The sequence below is a fragment of the Lepisosteus platostomus genome, chromosome 15 (genome assembly GCF_059453375.1).
Source record: "Lepisosteus platostomus isolate fLepPlt1 chromosome 15, fLepPlt1.hap1, whole genome shotgun sequence".
Taxonomy (NCBI): Eukaryota; Metazoa; Chordata; class Actinopteri; order Semionotiformes; family Lepisosteidae; genus Lepisosteus; species Lepisosteus platostomus.
The window spans coordinates 6,075,817-6,091,961 of NC_142625.1; the positions used below are offsets into that span (position 1 = coordinate 6,075,817).

Here is a 16,145-nt window from a genome sequence, read left to right on the forward strand (position 1 = left end):
TAGCTTAGGCCCCTCCCACAAGTAGCAGCTGTGCCGAGTGAGCTGCAAGCGAGAGCAGACTGTCAGCACCTGCTGGCACACACACACAACTGCCTGTCTCCCTGGAAAAAAGATGAAAATTTTTTGGAGTTTTTTGGAGGGAAAACGCACGGGAGCCGAAAAGGGGCCTACCTGCTTGGCCAGAAAGTCGAGACGCGGGAGAGTGCACAGAGGGAGTACGGAGACGGAGATGGACCGCAGAAGAAGGAGCTCCAGTCCACCTCGCTTGCTAGCTACGTCTGTCTTTTCACCGCTGAGAGAAGGTGGTGCACCGCTCCCGGAGGCGCTGCAATACCGGGCCGATGCCTGGAGAGGACGGATCCAGCTCCCTGTTCCAAAAATCCGTTTAATATGTGGTCCCCCGATGGGGACGTATCAGATATTAAACTGATAAGAACATTTTTTTATTATGAAAATACAAAACAAACTATATGGGAATTAATATTCAGATGCAGCCATTCAAAACAAGCCGTGCACTTGACGCAGTTTACCGCAACTTACCGTATTAATCCTGTAAACTCTCGCATAGTGCCGCATGATACCATGTGGTACCGCAAGTAAAATATTATCCGGAATTTCTGCAAGGTTGAGCTAATAAAGCTCAACCCTCATGTTTGAGCTATCGCCATCAATGTCTTTACCGAAGATATTACTAATAGTATTAATAATGAATGACCTTGGACTAGCTGTAAGTGTAAACTCAAAGTATTGCCCTGGTCCACATTCTTTTTTTAATTGTTCGTCTTTGTAAAAGTAATACCACAGCATTTCGGAATCACACATTTGTTTCCAATCATGCAAAGTAAAGTAATTTTTGAGAATCTCCGATTTCACCATGCCTTTCACACGCTCATAAAAGATATTGATTTAGGAACATAAACATATTACTGTATGCAAACTGTACAGTATACAGTATGTATATGTAAATTAAATGTCTTTACTGTGCCCGTTTTAGTATTGAATATTTATATGGAATTTTACCACTGAAGGGAAATCTTAGTAGCTGAGCTTAAATAGAATAGGAGCATACTGTGTGTGAAGGTCATAAACGATATTAATTTTGGAACATAAACATAAAGTATATGACTGGTCTCGGTACTTTAAAGAAAAAATACACACCGGTATTCCATTTCTCCCTAAACATTTTAAGCATTGAAGTCTTTAACTAACATGTGAAATAGCGTAGTTTTAAACTTTTCTGCTAATATAATATGGAATCGCGTATCTAAAGAAACTAATAACAATATTATATTCGTGTACTGCAACACAGTAAGCCTGGTGGTCTATGTGTCGGATTAGTAACCCACAGGTTGTTTGTTCAAATCCAGCCGGCACCGTGACTTTTCTTTTAACAAACATTTCCTTGAGAAAAATAGAATAGCAATATGATGGACAATTAATTGACTTTTTATATTTCAAAATATCACAACATGATCGAATTTAAGTCCATTTTTAATAACAATGAATAGTCACCTTCTTTCTTTCTGACAACTGTCCCTGCTTCTGCTTCCTGCTTCTATCGTGTGTGTGTGGGGGGGATCCCTTCAGATTTAAAAGGTTATTAATCATATCTTCAGTGTCACATCTTCCCAGTGTAGCTGATCTTTTGCTGCCTGGGTTAACTATCACAAAGCTTTAGAGAACTTAACATTTCTATTATCAACAAATTGTAAATATGATGTTTACATTGGCGTTATTAATTTTTCACTTGAGTGTATGGAGGATTGTCAGCTGTCACTGAGAGCAGCCCCCCCCCCCCCCTTAGGCTGTGCAAATGATCTTTTAAATTTTTATAGAGAAATGGAGGCTGGACAGTATGCGTTACAATATAAACATTTATATCGCAAATGCGTGTTTAATTATATGTATTTTTTAATTCATAATCAGACAAATGCAACATAAATTGTTATCTTTGTCTTCTAAGTATCTTAATTAACTTTCAGCATAGCTTTCTCCCTGTTTAGATTTATTTTTCTTGGGATTTTGGGATCAAACGTGGAAAGATTAGATTAATCGTTTTTATATTTTAAATTCATTTTAGAAAAGTGTAATCTATACTAAAAAGCTGTGTACTACCTGCTATATAGATACAAATATTTAGACCCGGCGCGGCACCGAGAGAGGGAGGAGGCGTGGAGCTCAGCAGTACAGAACAAATGTTCTGCTTCCTGGAGTGCTTAATGCACCAATCGAGTCTACATTTATAACTTATTTTTTAAAATTAGTCAAGAAATACGAAGCATCTCTTTTTACTTTTAAGTCCCTTAATTATCATTAAGCACAGCTTTCTCACCACGTAGACTACTTTTTGATACCATCCTTAGACAAAGCAGAAACTTGTTGTTCTTTCTAATGACTTTACAAGTGGAAAGATTACAGATTTGAATCGTCTTTAATTTTGTTACCTTATACATTTTAGAAATGTTTCTATACAAACACCACAAAACTATTCTCGATTGTATTTCTGAATGTTAGGTTACACTTAGTTCACGGTTTTAAATACATCTAATTAAGAAAGTTAGGTTTTAGCATAAACTATTAGCAATCAATATTAAATTTAGCACTGTAATAAGTTGTTGCACTTTCCCCCGCATCTTGTAAAAATGTTTTCATTGTTCAAATATACATTAATATACATTAGCCTGTTCAGTACCTGGATGGGAGACCTCCTGGGGAAAAAAAACTAAGGATGGCTGCACTGGCCACCTCATGGCCTGCTACCCCTGCGAGCAGTGAAAAGCAACACCTTCGGTCAAACTTTTACTCTTTTCCAACTGTTATGTGTGAGATGTCCCACCCAGTCCTGTGCCAATGGTGTGTGGTTATGAGTTGTGATGTCCCGCCTTCCCAAGTGGTCCGGTGTCTCTGGGTCCAAATGTCCGCCATTGCGGTCCCCCTCATTTTATAAATATATGTATTGTAACGCATACGGCCACCATTGGCCTGGTTAAAGTAGCCATATCGCCCTGCAACTCACAACAGGCAGCCCACTGAAGCTAAGCAGGTGTGAGCCTGGTCATTACCTGGATGGGAGACCTCCTGGGAAAAACTAAGGTTGCTGCTGGAGGAGGTGTTAGTGGGGCCGGCAGGGGGCGCTCACCCTGCGGTCCATGTGGGTCCTAATGCCCCAGTATAGTGATGGGGACACTATACTGTAAACAGGCGCCGTCCTTCGCATGAGACGTAAAACCGAGGTCCTGACTCTTTGTGGTCATTAAAAATCCCAGGGCCCTTCTCGAAAAGAGTAGGGGTGTAACCCCAGTGTCCTGGCCAAATTTCCAATTCTCCCTTACCAATCATGGCCTCCTAATAATCCCCCTCTATGAATTGGCTACATTACTCTGCTCTCCTCCCCACTGATAGCTGATGTGTGGTGAGCGTTCTGGCGCACTATGGCTGCCGTCGCATCATCCAGGTGGATGCTGCACATTGGTGGTGGTGGGGAGTCCCCATTACCTGTAAAGCGCTTTGAGTGGAGTGTCCAGAAAAGCGTTATATAAGTGTAAGCAATTATTATTATCATATAATAAGTTAAATACAAAACTAAAGAAAAGATAGGGTAAAATATAATTCAAAATATTTTTCTAACAATTTTAACTGTTTATAAATAAAATGTATTAACCAAGCAGTTGGATGGCACAGTTGTTAGTATGCTTCATTTTGTTTCTTTTTCATAAATACAACAGTAGAACCTGATGTCTCAGTGGCTTTCAAAATTAAATTATGCATGCAAACCTGTGAACTAGAAAGATAACTAAAATATCCATCCATTTCAAATGGTGGCGAAGTGGTTAGCATTGCTATCTTGCAGCACTGGGGTCCTAGGTTCAATTCCTGCCATCCTGTGTGTGTGGGGTTTGCATGTTCTCTCTGGGTTAGATGGGGGTTTCACCATATGTGTGATATGACTCCCACTCGTACTCCAAAACATACTGGTAAGTTAATTGGTTTATGGGGAAAACTGGCCCTGGTGTGTGTGTGTGTGTGTGTGTGTGTGTGTGTGTGTGTGTGTGTGTGTGTGTGTGTGTGTGTGTGTGTGTGTGTGTGTGTGTGTGTGTGTGTGTGTGTGTGTGTGTGTGTGTGTGTGTGTGTGTGTGTGTGTGTGTGTGTGTGTGTGTGTGTGTGTGTGTGTGTGTGTGTGTGTGTGTGTGTGTGTGTGTGTGTGTGTGTGTGTGTGTGTGTGTGTGTGTGTGTGTGTGTGTGTGTGTGTGTGTGTGTGTGTGTGTGTGTGTGTGTGTGTGTCCTGTGATGGACTAGCGCTATGTCCAGGGTGTATTCTGCCTTGTGTCCGTTGCTTACTGGGATAGGCTCCAAATCCTCTGTACTGGATAAAGAGATTAGAAAATGGATGGAAGTAAAGGCGCTGTGTGGATGGAACTATACACAGTGTAAGAAACCCACTATGAAATGGCAGCATCTCACTGAGAATAAAATATTTATTTTATAGTGCTGGCTTAAGGAAACAGCCTTTCTACCTCTCTTGCACAACGGTACCCATACCTAGTTATTTAAACAAATTGCCTCTAATTATAAACATCTTAATATGCTGGCTCTGTGGATCCGCATCAGCTATGTTTGCCCATTCCTTCAATTCATGTGCATCCAACACACCGTTCAATGCCAGCAACTACACAAAGTCTAAAATACAATCCTCATTTCCGTATCTATGTAAACATACAGTCTGTTAACTTCATCATCTTCATCAAAAGTATGCCTAACCCCATTAGGAAGTGTTCTTGTTATCAGTGTATTCCTCAGCTATCCCAAAATTATCTTTTTCTTACAAACATCTCTAGTCTTTTATCCTGCAATAACTCAGCCAACACTTAAATCTCCAAAAGGCTGCTTGTGTTCATTTCTTTAAATCACAAATATCATATGTAAATACTGGCCATGTAATACTCTGCATTGTGGAATAATAAATTATTTTAAAGGGAACTAGAGAAGCTCGGAACGAGAGAAATCATGAAAGGCTTTTTTTTCTAGAATTAATAAATGCACATAAAAAAAATTTACCCCACACACATTTCACTTTTACACATAACCAAAACACATGTCTTAATATTTCAGTTTTCTTGCAGTTTGAATAAGAACAACATTTGGTTTTAGTAAGTTTGTCGATGCATCACCTCCCTTTCTTTGTAGCAACTATCCAGGTCTTTTGGTTGAACCCTCAGCCAATGCTCTTTTATCTTTCCTATTAAGACAGTGTCTGATCATGCACTGACCAGGTCATAAAGGGCCTTTTGCTGCACACATATGGTCTCCTTCTTCCCCTCTGGGTGTTTTTTCAACCACTTCCTGGCATGCTAGTAATGCCAAGGGATTACATCCACTTTAGGACCTGAGTTGCATCAGTCTCAGCTCTGGCATGGTCCAGTTAAACCATAGCCTGAAAATGTTGGCTCTTATGCGTCACTTCCGCTTGTAAGGCTTTGCATAAACATGAAACAAAGATGGCATCTAATTTAAGGGGAATGTTGGGTACATCCCTCCCTCCCTCCCTCCCTCCCTCCTCTATCTTCCTGTACATCTCCATCCTTCGAATATACTCATATTTATTACTCCAAATGAAATTAAAGACAGATCTTGTCACCCCCTTTCTAAGTAACGGGGGTAACGGAAAGACATATAAACATATAAATAAGATATATAGATAAGACAATAAAACGTCTGACTTCACCACTATTACCTTTCCTGTGTAAGACAACTGTATGTTTTTCCAGTGGCCCAATTTCACCTTTAAAAGATTCAATTTCTCCACCCAGTTTAAGCGAGCTGACCCACATGTGGCAAAGTTCTCCCCCCAATATCTTAATTGGCCCAGACACAAGGGTCAATCCTTCTGTTGCCTCTTTCCGGGTCTTCCAAATGCCAAAATATTTCATCTGACTTTTGGCAGTGCTAATTTTAGCCCCTGTCGCCTGCCCAAAGAAATGACAAACCTCAATCGCTCTCAAAAGTCCCCTGTCTGAATCCAGCAGCAGAGCTATGTCATCCGCATAAGCAGCTAGCTTTGCTTGCTGACCCCTATTTCCTGGGATTACTATGCACGATATCTCCTTGTGTGGACGGATCAGTTCTAACAGGGGCTCCAAATAGATTACGTACAATAAGGGGGACAAAGGACATCCTTGTCTTGCCCCTTTCCTTATGTCAATAAAATCCCCCAAGAACCCATTGATACAGCTGCCGCAACCAACCAATAAACTTTCTTCCAAAACCAAACCTCTCCAGGACTTTCCATAAGAACTCATGGCTTACCCGGTCAAAAGCCTTCTCCTGGTCTAGACTTACTAAAATCAAGGGCAAGTGGGTCCTCGACCCAGCTAATCGTGTCTTTTAAGTGTAGGTTCCAAAGCGGAGACCGACCCTTCACACCACACGTTTGATCATTTTCAATGATTTCAGCCAGAACCTCACGTAGTCTTAAACAAAATTTTTTTTTGGCCAGAATCTTAGTCGGTTGTCAACAACTGAATAGGTCTCCAGTTCCCTAAATAAGTTTTATCTCCCTTCTTGAACAGCAAAGACAGTCTTCATTGTTGGTCCTAAGCCTTCCCCTCCCAATAAGTCCTTATAAACTGCCCACAATGCATTCTTAATTAAGGGCCAGAAAGTTTCATAAAATTCAACTGGGAGTCCATCTATTCCGGGAACTTTCTTCCTCCCTAAACTATGGACTGCTTTCTCCACTTCCTCTAGGGACAAGTCCTCCTCTAATCTTATCCTACTCCCTTCTGAAATCTTAACTTGTAACACATTCAGATCCACATCTGTTTTCCGAGGCTACTTCTTCCTTAAAGAAATCTTCGTAAAATTTAGTGGCTACCTTCACCATTTCCCTGACTTCCACAGTGATGCCACCACCCTTCGTCGAATACCATTTGGAAAAGGCAAGACAGGTTTCCCTCACTATACTCTAAGGAGAAATTCCTTAACTTCTGGCTCTCTCCATATATAAGGTTTTTAACTCACTTTTAAGTTTACGGATTTCCTCCCTATCTATCCTTGTCCCACTACTCCTCTGTTCATACAAGTCTTCCAATTTACGTTGTAAATTGGAGATTCCTTCCATCTCCTTTCCTTTTCCTACACCTGCAGTACCTAATCGTTTCCCTTTTTACCTGCCGCTTAACATCCTCCAACCAATCTACAGTGTTATCATATAAGGCCCTCCTCGCTTCCCACTTTTTCCAACAGGAGGCAATCAAGTTTTTATACTCTTCCTCTATTAAGATCCTAGTGTTTAATTTCCAAAACCCAGAACCAAAGAGAGATCTCCACCCAAGATGATCATCTTATTGGTTATTAATAGTGGCTATAGTGCTGTGAAGAAGTCCTTCCTTAGTCTTCTTTGTGCAGGAGCGTACACATTAGTTAACCTAAGGTTCTCCCTCCCTATCTGTCCATCAACCACTAACACTCTTACTGGAATGACAACAAAGGAAATCATCAAATTAAAACATTCATTCCCAATTAAAATACCCAGTCTGGCTGAACGAACTCCGCCAGAGCTCCATCTTGAAGCACTCTCTCCCCACATTTTGGAAAGACGTCTACTATCCCCCTTGCCATTGACGTGGACTTCCTGTAAAAAGTATAAATCTGCCCTCAAACCCTTCAAAAAATCAAAAACTGCAACTTTTGCTATACTTCCTAAGATCCCTTACATTAATAGTACAAATGGACAAACTATCCATTAGGACTGAGTAGATTGTCTAAATCGCTATTCCCGTCTGCACCCACAAAGGGCTCTGGAGTTAAACACTCTACAGAGCTGACCGGGCTTACATTCATAAAGGAAGGAATGGACAAAATCTCAGGAAAGCGTGTCCTCCTTGTTTCCTCAAGTATCTGGTGGGGAAAAATGTTCCAGCCTCTCCTCTTTCCCCCTCTCTTCGCCTTCCCCCTCCCCTATCCCCTCCTGCTCTTTACCTAACACCTCCTTCTCCTTCTCCATCAACTGAGTTACAGCCAGGATCTCATGTTAATTGAAACTCTGAAGGGATGATCCCAGCTCAAACAATGTAGATATTCCTTCCTTACTCCTTTTCTCCTAATGGGAGTCAAATTTATCACTAGAACCATCTCTCACCCGTTTTGCAGCTTCCCTGACTGATTCATAGAAGCTCGCCCTTTGTGCCTTGTTCTTTTTCTTCCTTCTAAGGTCTGTAAGCTTTGCACAACCTCTCGCCATCTTACTGGGCCCTGCTACATCACCCAACGTCCCCCTCACCACAAACACCCTCACATTCACTCCCCCTATCATTCAACACATCCTCACCTTCAATTTCTTTACTCGAGAGAACAGATTCTTCTAACCCCTTCCCTATAGTTGTACTGGGTCCCTCCTCCTTATCAGAGGAAAACTCTCTCTTCCCTGGACCTTTTCTGGAACCCCTTCCCCCCTGCTTTCTTTGAGTACCCACTGTCGACCACTTTCAGAAGTCCAAGTGCCGCATCTGATGGTGAGACTGTCTGTCCCTCTCCAGTTGTCGTGTCTTCAAAGAATCTAATCGCTTAATCTCATCCCGCAGGTTCTTCCGTCTCCTGGGATACCATGGGCCACCTCCAGACGTTCGCCTCCATGTCACTTGCATCCTTACCAGGTATGTGTTTTTCCTTAACAATGTCCGTAAAACTCCTAGCTCTTTTTTCGCAGTCCTTATATACATGCCCTGTAGCCCCACAAAGATTACACACTAGGGCACTACTGCAATCCTTAGCTAGATGGCCAAGCTTCCCGCACCTCCTACAGGCTACTTCCTTACATTTTGACTGAACATGTCCAAAACCCCCACAATTCCGGCACGGTAACGGTTGGCCGGGGTAATGCATATAACCACAGTTTGCCCCGATGGGGGGAAAAAAAAGGTGGGTGGATGTAACAGTCCCCCTTCTACCCCAGGCCTTGACCACAAACGGACCGCATAGGATCTTTTTCCCGTCCAGAATCCTTCGGCATCAAAGATCTTCCTTCCTGCCCCTTGTATATCAACAAACCGCTTCAGAAAAGTAATGTCCTCCTCCAGTATGTGAGGGTTGTACAAATGCACAGTCAAAGTGTGACTCTGACAAACAGGGGTTTGATGAAAAACTTATCAAGAGGCACCTGCTCTTTCAGACTTTGAGCCTTGGTCCAGAATTCATCACAAAGGTTACCAGACTTCAGAGTAATATCATATGTGCCCTTCCAATAAAAATATTGGAAGCAGCAAACATTTTCCTTTTTAGTACCCAAGATTTTGTACATAATAGCTTTCTCGAAAAGACTCCTATCCATCCATCCTTCTCTATCTGTCTCTGTCTTCCAAACAAAACGCCCCGTATCCTTCATTTGTCCCTCACAGGACAAAGAAGGTCCGGCCGCCATCCCCGATGTCCTCTTACCGGCTTCTGAAGTCATCTGGGAGCCCCACCTTCACCCCCTGGGCTCAAACCAGGGTGATTCCAGTGGTGGCTTGACAGTGTTTCCACCAGTTGTTCCTCCAGGTGCCTGGACTCCTCCTTAGCAGGTAACATCTCCTTCTCTGAAGGTATTCCCTCTAGCAAGCCATCCGCCACTTGTCCTCTTGAGTAGTCAGTCAAGCCGCGGTCAGGCCCCCGTGCTTTCTGGATCTTGGCCAAAAGGCCGAGAAGGAATTTTTTTATTATAAATTTACAAAACACAAACAGCAATCATCATCAACACCAATACAGTATCATGCCAGCGAAAATAACCCCTTCCACCTCTCTTTAGCCGCAGCGAAACCCCACCTCACGATGTTCCATTTTACTCTGCAGGTTACATCATGTTTTACTTTATATACAACAGTAGATGGTGCTCCGCTTACTCCGTGTTCCGTGAGGCCCAAAGATGATATTTTACCAATCTGATCAAAAACCATAACAGAAAACTGTCCCAATCTCCATGGCTTTGGGATTCCACGCAGTATCACTATCACAAAATCAGGTTTCACCCGTGTTAAGACCCCCCCCACACAGATCCTCCATGAAAACCAACAATTCCAAAACACATGTTAAATAGTTTCAACCTCCCCACATTCAGAACGAGAACATTTATCCTGTCTTGATAAACTATGGCGGTGTAATGTCTCCCTGATCGGGGGCCTCTTCCACAAAATTAACCAATTCAGATCTTTAAATTTATTTTCCAAAGCTACAGGTTGGTTCTGTCTCCACACCTCCTCCATAATGCCCACTACAGCTGGTTCCTCTCTAGCTGTTGCTAGTTGATACAAAGCTTTGTGGTTCAGGGACACAAACCCTTCTCTAGCACCAGGGTGCTTCTTTAACCACTGCATTGCATGCCTATAGCACCACAGCAGTTTCTCGGCTTTCGGCATCACGTTTGTCCAAACCACCAAGTGCTTCACTACAGGTGAAAACCACAGGTGTGCAAAGTGAACGCACAGGTGGTCCGGACTGTTGTGCAGAAGCCTGCACAACCCTGAGACAAAGAGGGAGTCCAATTTTGCAGGCAGATCAGGCACCGCCCGGCCCCCCTCTTCCACTGGCCTGTGCATATCCACTCTCCGAATGTATTCATATCCTCCGCCCCAAATGAAACGGAAGATTGTCCTCACTAGATCTTTACGAAATCTAGGAGGAAGCGGAAACACCCAGGCCAGGTGGTGGAGCAACGGCAAGACATCAACTTTCACCACCAGAACTTTCCCTATATACATCAAGGATCTGCTCTGCTACAATCCCAGTTTTTGTTTAACTTTTGCTATCTTGGTTTCCCAGTTAATTGCGGCAGAGCCACTGGACAGGAAATTAACACCCAGAATATTAATGGGGCCTGATTCCAAAGTGAGGCCTCCGACCACATCCCGTCTCTTTCCATCTGCCAAAAATTTTGACATTGCACTTACTTTTATTAAGTAGTGCAACTGTTCCCGCCGCCATTTTGTCCGCTATCCACAAAACCTGGAGAAGACTCCTGTCTGAAGTGAGGAGCAACGTTACATCTGTGTAGGAAGCAATTTTTGCTTGTGCACCACCACTGCCTGGAACTTCCATGCCTTCCACCCAGGGGTTGCTCCGGATCTGGTGCAGAAAAGGCTCCAAGTATAGAACATAGAGTAAAGGGGACGGGGGGCACCCCTGCTTAACACCGCAACTAACCACGAACCTTGTCCCCATTCTTCCATTTACACAGACCCTGGAAACGACCCCGTTATATAGGATTTTAATCCATCAAATAAAGGTCCCGCTAAGTCCTAACCTTTTTAGGACCTCCCACAAGAAGGAGTGATGGACTCTGTCAAAAGCTTTGCTTTGATCTAAATTGACAAGCATCAGCTCCAGACCCCTCTCCTCTACCCATTGAATAGTGTCCCTTACTAACTGGAGATTCCCTTTCTTGTAGACCAGAGTCAGGATCCCAGTCTTCATAGTCCCAGCAAGCTCCCCTGACTCCAGGATCTCGTAAAACTTCAAGAAGCATAGGCTGCAAGTGGACCCAGAAAACAGAGTAAAAGTCAATAGGCAACCCATCAATGCACGGAGCCGTGCCCTTCTGTAACCCAGCCATTGGTTCTTTTAGCTCCTCACCCGACAAGGCACCATCCAGCTCGCTCATCCATGTTCTCTCTTTCCTTCAACCCCTGACAGCACCTCGTCCCACAAAGCTGTGTCCACCAATTTTTCAGTGAACAGCTCTCTCTAGAATTCTGAGGCACACGTCACCATGTCAGACAGGTCAGTAATATTAGAGCCAACTTTCTGCCTTAGACCTTCTATAAGGGTCCGAGCCTGTCTAGAGTGAACCGAAGAAAAGTGCAGAGCACTTTTCATTCTGGTCTTTGAAGACACCAGTCCGCTTCACGGGGCTCCTCAACCCCCCGGACGTTAACCGAACAAATTATACAGTTCATGTCGGGTCATGAGTTTGTACCCTTACCTCAACTTCCTGACTCACATTTTTTCCAGTTCCCCCGATTGTCGAGTCACTCTCTTCCTTGCCAGACTGTTTAACAAAGTCTGCTTGTAGGCGTCTTTCCGCGTCTTTCCGCAGGCCCATACACTGCAATTAGACGCACTTTTAAACCACCCCACACCCCGTCAACCACCAACCACCAACCACCAACAATCGCCCCGGAACAACCGACAAAACCTCACCACACACAAAATTGGATATTGCACACAAAATCCCCACACCTGATGAGTGCACTCCCCCTATGCTCCACCAAGACTGACCTTTCCTCCATTCCTTCCTAAACCCAGAAATAATAATAATAATAATAATAATAATAAACTTTATTTTATATAGCGCCTTTAAAGGTGGCTTCTCAAAGCGCTTTACAGGATGACAATAACAATAAATAAGAAGACTACAACAATAAATAAGAACATTTCACAAGACAGGACACAATTATAATTACAACAATACAACAATAACAATAGAGGAGACCGTGGAAGATGGTATTAAGAAGAGCAGAGGGGTGAAGAATTGAACCAGTTAAGTAAAGGCTTTTCTGAAAAGGAGGGTTTTGAGTCTGGATTTGAAGGAGTTTAGAGAAGGTGACTCTCTAATATCCTTGGGCAAGGAGTTCCAGAGCTTGGGGGCATAGCAGGAGAAGGCCCTGTCGCCCATACAATGTAGACGGGCTTGGGGGACAGTAAGGAGGGCAGAATTTGAAGAGCGGAGGTTGCGAGGTGGGGAGTAGGGCGATATAAGTTCAGACAGGTATTGAGGTGCCAAGCCATGTAAAGCCTTGTAGGTGAGCATGAGGATTTTAAAGTCTACGTGGAATTTGACCGGAAGCCAGTGCAAGGACTCCAGGATAGGAGTAATGTGAACACTTGCACTAGATCTGGTCAGGATTCTGGCTGCTGAATTTTGGACATCCTGCGATCCTAAATGGACCTCCTGGAGGAAACAAAAGCCGAACTGATGTCTCGCGAGGTCTTCGAAGACACCAGTCCGCTTCACGGGGCTCCTCAAACCCCGAACATTTACCGAACAAACTATGCGGTTCATGTCGGGTCGTGGGGAGTATGAACCCTTACCTTGCCATCCTGACTCACCTCAGTTTTCTATCTCCCCTGATGTCAAATCACTCTCTTCCTCGCCAGACTGCTGCAGGCTCCTCTCCCCCGAGGAAGATAACTCGCTCACGGGATCCTTGGAGACTTGCAGATTTACCTGTCTCTGTTGTACCCCCTGGCTCAGCTTCACTTTCCTCGCTGGCAACTTCCGGCTCACCTTGCCCTGGGGGAATGGGTTCCCCGCTGACCACCACCTCCTCCGGTCCCTCAGGAGAGACTGTCATTGCAGGTGGATCATAGCTCCCCACCTTCGGTACCCCCTCCCTCTAGCTTTTAACCTCCCAACTGCCTTTTTGCTTTTCCTCCCAGCCAGCTTTCCGGCACCTTCCTCTCGTGCACCTGCAATTTGATTAATAGGGAATATAATATGGAATCGCGTATCTAAAGAATTTAATAACGGTATGATTATATTCGTGTACTGCGACAGGGCTGTGTAGGGCTGTTTCACCTCCCTGTTCATCCGAGTTGTCTTGTAGCCTACTGGTCTACGTATCTGACTAACAACTTGCAGGTTGTGTGTTCAAATCCAGCTGGTGCAACATGAGCGATTTTAAGTCTTTTTTGATAACAATGAATAGTCACCTTCTTCCCTTCTGACAACGGTTCCTGCTTCTAGTGTGTGTGTGTGTGTGCGCAATAGAGTAAATTTTTATAGAGAAATGGAGGCTGGACAGTATGCGTTACAATATAAACATTTATATTGATTTAAATCGTGTTCTGATTTAAATCGCAAACGAGTGTTTAATTGTGTTTTTTAATCATAATCAGGCTAATGCATTTCTACATTTCTGTATGAACCAGCTTAGAGGTTCATACAGAAAGACAGCTTGTGTTTAAATTGAGTGTAAGGTAATTTATGCTTCTAAAGTCATGGTCAGCATTTATTATTGTACTGTGCTGTAAACTTGTTCTGTGCCTAGTCACATTATTTTATAGCGTTATTAAATCCGGTGGCGCTGGTTGTTAGTTTCCTGACTCCCATGTCACATGGTCTGTGATTGAATCCCATGGAACTATGACTTTATTAAACAAACATTTCATTGAAAAAATGAAACATTTCCCTTGGTCAGAGATTAAATAAAACCTCACACGCACCAAACAAATTTATATTTCTAAATATCACAACATGATCGAATTTAAGTCTTTTTAATAACAAAGAATAGTCACCTATGCGTTACAAAATAAACATTTATATTGATTTGAATCGCGTTTTGATTTAAATCGTAAACGCGTGTTTAAATATGTGTTTAAAGGCGATATACTGTATAAAAGCGCTGATTCTTATGGCGTGTGTTCTGCCGGGATTCAAAAATTTTTTTTTAAATAAGCTGATAAAGCTTAGACTAACTGTATTCTAGACTGTATTACAACAGAACATTGGACAATGCAACATAAATTGCAAAAATGCACTTGGAATCTGTCCAAGCCCTCCTACAAAAATTATTTAAACTGCGACACTGATCATTCATCTCTAAATAAACTTTATTTTATATAGCGTTTTAAGTGAATAGGTAATTAGATTGCTCATAATCCTAATCGCTTTTTCTACATAAACACAGCGTGTTTGCTCTCTGAAAATGCTTTTCCTTTATATTTAGGCTCAGATTTCAACTATAGATCGTATTAATATAAACTTTCTTGGAAAAATGTATTTTATGTAAACCATGTTTGCTATTAATTCATTTAGGGCTAAAATATGTTCATTGTCTTCCAATCGAGTCGAGTTGACATTGGAAGCTTGCCACACCCGGACTGTTAAACCAATGCATTAGCACGTCAAAGCCCATTGAGGGTATTGAGCCAGTGTTGGCTTTAGTATTAGCCATACAGAACATTAAAGTGCCCCTTTTCCATTCAGCGGGTCCCTGAGACGCTGTGTCCTATCTTCTGACAGTCGCCGTTGTGAATGAAACGTTTGCACGTATAGTTAAGTTATTACTTGGTTTTCAAAGTGCAATGAAATACCATATTGTTGTTGTTGCTGTTCTGGTTGTTTTTTTCCTGTAAAGCGTTTTGAGAAGCCACCTTTAAAGGCGATATATACTGTAAAACCGCTGATTCTTATGGAATGTGTTCCGGCGGGGATTCAAATTTTTATTTATTTCTTTTTTAATCGCGTATCTAAGGAAATCTCGGTATAGCTTTGTTCATGAACAAACAGTGGCATGTTACATTATTATTCGTTTTTTTGTTAACAAGGCTCGCCAGCTAATGTGAATCGAAACCTGTCTTGCTAGCTTTTAAAGTCGTGCGAGGTGTAAACGACAATTCAAATAGAGAAAAAAGACCAGACTGACAAGCCGATACATACTCTTAGAGTTTGATTAATAGGGAATATAATACAAAAATATAGTACTAAAAAAGGTTCTACCACTTTTAAAGGTGATATGTAAAATAAAGTTTATTATTGTTATAGAGAAACATGATCAGATTTTCTCTGGTTTAGAAAAAAAGATCTAAAGTGCTACACATAACTTTCTTAATTCAATGTATTTAAAGCAGTGAACTACTGTAGGTGTCACATAACATTCAGAAATACAATCACGTATTTGACTAATAAAAACGATTACAATCTAATCCTTCCACATTTGATCCCAAAATCCCAAGAAATATAAATCTTAACGGGTAGAAAGCTATGCTGAAAGTTTATTAAGATACTTAGAAGACAAAGATACTGTATCAATTTATGTTGCATTAGCCTGATTATGATTAAAAAACACATATAATTAAACATGCGTTTGCGATTTAAATCAGAACACGATTTAAATCAATATAAATGTTTATATTGTAACGCATACTGTCCAGCCTCCATTTCTCTATAAAAATTTACTCTGTTGCGCGCACACACACACAATAGAAGCAGGAACCGCTGTCAGAAGGGAAGAAGGTGACTATTCATTGTTATCAAAAATTACTTAGAATCGATCATGTTGCGATATTTTGAAATATAAAAGTCAATTGATTGTCCATAATATCGCTATTCTATTTTTTTGAAGAAATGTTTGTTAAAAGAAAAGTCCAGCACCAGCTGGATTCAAACACACAAC

General features: G+C 42.1%; 1 pseudogene; it reads right to left on the reverse strand.

The window, feature by feature from the left end:
* Nucleotides 1-300: 300 nt before the first annotated feature.
* Nucleotides 301-470, reverse strand: LOC148647764 (U2 spliceosomal RNA; annotated as a pseudogene).
* Nucleotides 471-16,145: the final 15,675 nt, after the last annotated feature.